Here is a 6,487-nt window from a genome sequence, read left to right as displayed (position 1 = left end):
TGGGGGCCCCTCGTGCTGCGCTCCTGCACCCGGGCTGCAGGTCCCGGGCAGCGGTCCCCTCGCCCCTTTGGCAAATCGCTGGGGGTGTCTGGCGGCAGACTCTGTCCTTAGCGTCTCTTCTGTTGCTCCTCTCTCTCTCCTTCTCTTTCAGTAAAAGTAGCTGCAGTGGGGCGCCGGGCAGGGTCCGATGGAGCTCAGCTCGCGCGCCGGGGCGTCTCTGCCGCGCTATACCTGCTCCGAGGGCGAGGGCCCGGAGGGAGGCGCGTGCGCTCTGCTCGGTCGGCTCCGAAGGGCTTTGTGCCGGGGCTTTCTTCCAAAGCAGCCTCCGCCGAGGCTCCGGGCGATGCCTCCTCCCCTTGGGCGACTCCCTCAGTAGCCAGCTCGCCCTCGCTCGGAGCTCTTTCCGGGCCCCTGAATCTCCCAGTACGCCTCAGACAATCTGTTGTGCATTTTGGTTTCTCATCTGCAGAACTGGGACTTCTGTGTGCAAAGATGTCCTCCTTCCCAGGGGAGGAGGAGAAGTTCCAGGAGCCTTCTGTTCCTAGAACAAGTGGGGGCCCGGGGTGGCGAGAGCAAGGTTCCCTGGCTCACTTTGGGGTCCCAGAACCACAGGCTGTTCCTGCTATGACTCTGAGTGTTTCCCTCTTCTCTCCAGTAGCGGAAGCAGATGAGCCTCGGGGAGTCACTGGAGAAGTATGTAACGGAAGGTCACAAGCTCACAAAGCATTTTAAATACAAACCTGCCGTATGTGTATTTAACAGAGTGTCTGAGGGAATATAGTCCACTTTGCCTGGCTAGGGGTTTATGCAGCACCAGACCTGTGGGAGGTCACTTTGAAAAAGTCCCTGACTCACAGACGCTCTGCTAATTCTTATGCTCAGCTGATTTAGGGGCAGGAGATGGCCCAAACAAACCTTGCCGACGTCCACAAAGATTTTCGGGATGGCCTTCAATTTAGGACAGTGAATCAGAAGAGAACCTGTTTTGAAGTTTGCAGAACTCCCGGCTGTCACACGTCCCTGGAGACATATTGAGGATGGGGATAGAGGAGATGGCCTGAATGTGAAAAGAAGGGAAATTGAACTGTACATTCCTTTAAAGGTGCTAAAAATTAGAACCCGAGAGACTGGCCTTTTGATGCTAATTCAATAGTTAAATATCATGTATTATTTTGCATACTTGTGTTGTTGGAACTGTGACAAGAGGTGGAATTTTCCTTATGCCTAACAGTGCAAGGAAGGCAGTAAGTATCAATCAGAAAAGGAACAAAGGTTATCAACACCTTTACCTTATGATTGTTTTCCCTTACATATAAGAATTACCATTTGTAACCTTCCTTTTTCTGTGGGAGAACTGTCTTCTTCACACCGCACTGTGCGCGCGCGCGCACACACACACACACACACACACACACACACACACAGTGTCCCCATCTGTTGTTGCAAAATGTTTAGTTGCGAGTGACGTGAGTTCATCACTTTGAACCAGAAAAGCCACAGATAACCAGATAATCCCAACAGTGATTGTCTTGAGAAGAAGCCACCCTTATTTTTCTGTGCCTGTCTTCATCAGCTTGCTGGCCTTCTTGCTTAGCACCACAGTTCCTGAATATATGAACCATAAAATGTGGTGGATTTCAGGCTATGGGAGGCTCCCTTTGAAATGACTCCAGAGTCTTCTTTCCAATCTGGGTTACTTGAGCTGGACGGGGTGAGATTGCAAAAGGGATGTAAAAAAGCAATTTGGGGAACAGCTTCGGGGAAATAAACATGAAAAGAGACACTTACTTTTTACCCTGTGCCCTGCAGACGTACGTTAGTCTGGATGGAACAGGAGTGACAGTGTAAATAAATAAGCACACCCAGTGAGAGACTGTGGTTCATGAGCCGTCCTAGGGAAGAAGTGCTAGGTAGTGGGCAGGAAAAGTTTGTCAAGGAATAGGCAGTGTTCAGAGGAAACATAAGGGAGGCATTAAACCAACTCATTGCTGTGCTTTAGAATAACTTTTTTCTGACCCGTGTTCTTTTACTATTAAATGTGTGTTTACTTGCCTGGCCAAGTCTTAAACTCCCTCAACTGTCCTAGAAGCTCACAGAACACACATTATGGCCTATTTGGTGCAACACAGAACCTACTTTTTTTTTCTTCCAGTAAAGAAACCAACACCCAAAGAAGGCTGTAGCTGGAAATGGATTTCAAGGCTCAAATCCAAAGCAAGTTAGCAGCCCTAGGCTCAGAGTGGAGGTGGACAGTTTCTTCTTGTTTTTCTATTAGAAAAAGAAAGAAAGAAAAGAAAAGAAATCCCAGGGGATTTGGGTAAGCAGGCGGTCAAGAGACTCAGGCTGGAAGTATCCTTTGGATGATGAGAAAGGGTTGTGTCCAGTCTAGATACTGAAACATCTCCTGTGGCCTCTTCTCCACACCTCCCCCCACCGGGCAGTGACAACAGTAACACGTTATTTTTATCCGCTGCAGTAGTGGCACTTTAAGGGAAGAAAGTGATTGGCATATTGTTGAATCCCTACATCAGATATGTGGGAGGGGGCGTGCTCCAGTGCGGCAGCCCCAGCCCCAGCCCCACGGTGTGGAAGGGGCTGTAATGAGCAGTGATGAGCGATGTTTGGCACAGCCAGAGCTGACATCAGTCATTCCAGCACAGAGCTAGTGTGCACATCCTGAAAACGCTCGGCTCCCTGGAAGCATTGGAGGGAGTAAGTCAAGCAAGGTACTGCTGGCCGGGTCTGTGTGACTGGTGCAGCTAACGGCATCTAGGAAACGCACAGCACACAGATCTGAAAAGCCATCAAATGAGCAGATGAAGGGTGACTGCTATTTTTAGAGAACAAAGGACGTAGAATGATTGTAGTCATTTAAAAAAAGTGATTAAATGGTTATATAGCATTAAGAAAATTAAGGCCATGATGGATTAGTTTCTGTCTGCAGGAAAAGAATGTTCTTCCTCCCAGATGAAGTTCTAGGACATTTATAAAATTGTGGTAAGCACTTCCTGATATGCCTACATTTTAAAACTTCTTTCACAAATCAGTTTATTGCTGGCCTCAGTTAAAAAGTGAATATCCAATAATACTCGCTATAAAGATTTTAATTCCTCAAAGTTGTGTTTGATTACAGTTGTGCTTTAATGTAAAGAGGCTGTGTTTTGCAGTAAAAAGGAACTAAATGAGGGATCTGGGGAGCACAGTGAGCCCCCCTTTTCCTGTGTTTTTATTGCTTCCCAGGTTTCTCCATCTGAAGAATGAGAAAATTGAACTAAGTGATCTCCACAGTCCCTGTTAGCTCCAGAAATAATGGCAATGTCTCCCAAAAAAGACAGACAGATCTGCAGCTGCAAACGTCAGTGCTATTTCTAGGTGTGTGACATCACAACTCTCACTTACAGAGTGGTGTTTAATTGAACAGGACCAGATTTAGAAATCTCTTTCTACATGTGTTGATTTTCTGGAAATGCCTAACCCGTTACACGAATTCAGGGTGCCTTTGTCCCAAGAAGGTAACTCCAGGACTAGTCCATTCTCTCCGTATCTGTAGCCTTTGAGGTGCCCAGGAGGAAGAACTGTGAGACCCCGGATTCTTGGCAGACCCTAGAGGAAGCAGGGAAAAGCACTCTACGTGTTCTGGAGATATCACTCAGGTTGGTTTGTCGTCAAGAATCACAGACACTGGGCTTTCTTGAATGAGGGGTTTTCTTTTATTGCATGCTACTCCTTACTTTTTATATTACCGGGGATCGAACTTGGGTCTTTGTGCTTGTGAGGCAGGTGGCGGAACCACTGAGCTATATCCCCAGTCCTACTCCTTACACTTTTTTTTTTTTTTTTTTTTTTTTTTTTTGAGGCAGGGTCTCACTGTGTAGTTGCGACTGACCTGGGACTCACTATGCAGCCCAGGCTGGTCTCGAACTCACAGCGATCCTCCTGCCTCAGCCTCCCGAGGGCTGGGATGACAGACGTGTGCCACCACGCCTGGTGGTTCCCTACACTTTTTGAATAGAAAGTCAGATACTCAGTTTTTATTTTTCATAGACATGTCTTTTTAAAAATAAGGATTGATGTCTGTGTCTCTTTTGTTCCAGAAAGCTCTTCAGGAAGTCACTAGTGCAGCTGGAGTGGCTGTGGTCAGGGCTTTAGGCTGAGGAATTGCTCTCAAAGATATCAAAGTACTACAGTGTGGAATTTTAGATGAGGACAATATTAATGAGAGACTTTCACTGTGCATTTGCACGCATCATCTTAGAACATTGTTCTGTAAATGAGAAAACGGAAGTTAGAAAGGAAAAGCCACTCACACTCATGTAGAGAGTATCTGAATCACACCCAAGATGGATTTTCTCTGTCTCTCTTGCCCCTCAGGATGTGGACTTCGAAGACTGTGTTGCCCAGAGCACCCTACCTCTGGTTTCCAGAGGGGGTTCCTGCAGAGATTAAGAGCACAGCAACAAACAGGGGTGCCGTTTCCTCGCTGCTATCATTCTGGAAGTGGGTGCAACCCTGGGCTACTGCAGGCCTGCCAAGTAGTGGTCTTCCCAGCTCTCAAGCCATTTCCACAAGTCTTGTATCTACATAACGCTTTGGGCCTGGCAGTCACAATGGTGTCCTGCCCACTCCGTGGGCTCCTCAGTACGGCCTGTTGCTGTCTTTCACCCTGTCCTCACCATTGAAAAAGGTCATTTACAAAAGCGTGTTTCCGAAGTGCTCGTGGGGTCCATAAGTGACAGACAAGTGTCAGCGCTGGAGCCTGACTCCAAACTAGTGTTATCCTGCCTGTGGGTACAGAGGAGGGGGCCAGGCATGGAAAGTGAGGACGCTGGCACACGACAGGTGTCCGAGCAAGGGCACCAGCTGAGCCAGACTGAACAAGAGGAAGCAGGAGGACAGGGACCAAAGCAACGTTCATATTCAAAGTTATGCGAGGCAATCAGAAACGAGCACACACAGGGAAAGGACAAACACAGCAGTCAGGAAAGAGCGGCAGAAAAGCCATGAAAGCTGACAGAGATTTGAAGGAACGTCTTAGGAGCACTGTATTTTTGTTTCCTGTGTGATCCATAGGTACCTTATTGGAAAGGAATAAATGGTGGCTGTTTGCTGATGGTGGCTTTTATGTGGAACTCCAGGCTGGACACCGAGGCGGAGTTTTAAGGCAAGAAAGTTGAAAGGAGGACTTTGTGGGTTGCCTTGGTGCTCTGATGAAAAGCGGTGTCACAGTAAACGACGGAAATAAAAGAGCACATCAGGGAACGCTCAACAAACGTTTGAGGAAACGTCTCTTCCTAGTCCTTATATTTAAAAACAAAATAGAGCTAAACCTGTTTCCACTGTGCCCTAACCTCTCAGTGTTTGTTGTTTGTTGTTACTGATGCATCTGCGCAGCCACTTTTGGCTGACTGACCACTTTTATTTCAGCATTCACTGAACACACGGCAAGCTCTGTGCCAGGCCTTCGGGGGAGGGTAAGACTTAGAAGACTAGCGCCTGTCCTCAGGGAACTGACTTTCATAGGCAAGGCAGACCTGTCAGCCATTCAGGTTTCCCTGTGGTGAGAGCCTTGCGGGGTTAGGGCTGTGTGTTCCTCGCAGGAGGGGAAGGGTGATTCCAAGGTGGGTGGTGGGAAGGAGATAAGCTGTGTCTGGGGCTCACAGCATTCAAGGCACCGATGGTGAAGCTTACTGTGGATAAGGATGACTTCCTTGGCTTTGACTGGCCCTGTCTGAGGTGGAGGTTCAGCTCTGTCGTCTTGTTTTGTGGAGCTCAGTGGCTGTGGTTGGCTGCCTGTTCTCTAAGGAGGCAGCTGACCGCCCAGCATTATCAGGCCTCCTCCTACTCCTCCTCCAATTCACTGTGTCTGTGTCGACAGACTGGGAATGTTGTCAAGGGCTGATTCCTATGTGGGGGTCTGTGCAGGTTAATGATTGGACCAGTTTTCTGTAGCTGCAAGATGGGCAGAGTCCTCTCAGGGGAGAAGAACAACATTTTGTTTCTCCTGTTTCCTTGCAGGGTTTGGGACAAGTTAGAGTGGCCAACAAAGAAATGAGACTCAGTCAACTTTGTGGGTGTCTGACTGCTTCCGTCCCCTGCCGTCAGTCCCTTCCCCTGGGACAAGTTCTCCCAGAAGGGTGCTGGGCCTCAGACAGCTCCACTCTGGGCCTCCCGCTGACTCTCGGCCCTCCCCATGCTTGACACTCCCTACTCTGGAACCTACCCTGCTTACAGTCTGATTCCCTTCTCTCCTTCTCTCCCTCCATATACATTTTACTTTCCGGAAACACATTTGATTTCCCATGGGCCCAGTAGAGTATGTCCCGGATGTGGGAAATTTCAAGCTATTGGGAAGAATAAAAGAAGAGTCATGTTGGCTGATGGTTCTGATGTTTGGCGCTAGGCAGTTGCCACTTTTTCCAATTTTGCATGCGGTATACTGTACTTGTAGGTGAGATAGCCTCGGTGAGAAGCATTTGGCAAGAAGAGA

The 6,487-nt window shown here is 48.3% G+C and overlaps 1 long non-coding RNA gene across 2 annotated transcripts; it reads left to right on the top strand.

Moving 5' to 3' along the window:
• The first annotated feature begins 6 nt into the window (after window positions 1-6).
• LOC104863363 lies at window positions 7-5,589 on the top strand. Of its 2 annotated transcripts, none has more exons than XR_780531.2 (4): window positions 7-1,102; window positions 3,241-3,372; window positions 3,551-3,653; window positions 4,372-5,589. It is a non-coding gene; the product is annotated as an uncharacterized LOC104863363 (long non-coding RNA). The 2 variants fall into 2 exon arrangements; XR_780530.2 differs by having other exon boundaries at window positions 7-2,997.
• Window positions 5,590-6,487: the final 898 nt, after the last annotated feature.

The sequence above is a fragment of the Fukomys damarensis genome, unplaced genomic scaffold (assembly GCF_012274545.1).
Source record: "Fukomys damarensis isolate Sample0158 unplaced genomic scaffold, DMR_v1.0_HiC HiC_scaffold_14, whole genome shotgun sequence".
Classification (NCBI taxonomy): Eukaryota; Metazoa; Chordata; class Mammalia; order Rodentia; family Bathyergidae; genus Fukomys; species Fukomys damarensis.
The sequence above is the reverse complement of the archived record's forward strand: the minus strand, read 5'-3'. Positions and strand labels throughout refer to the sequence as shown.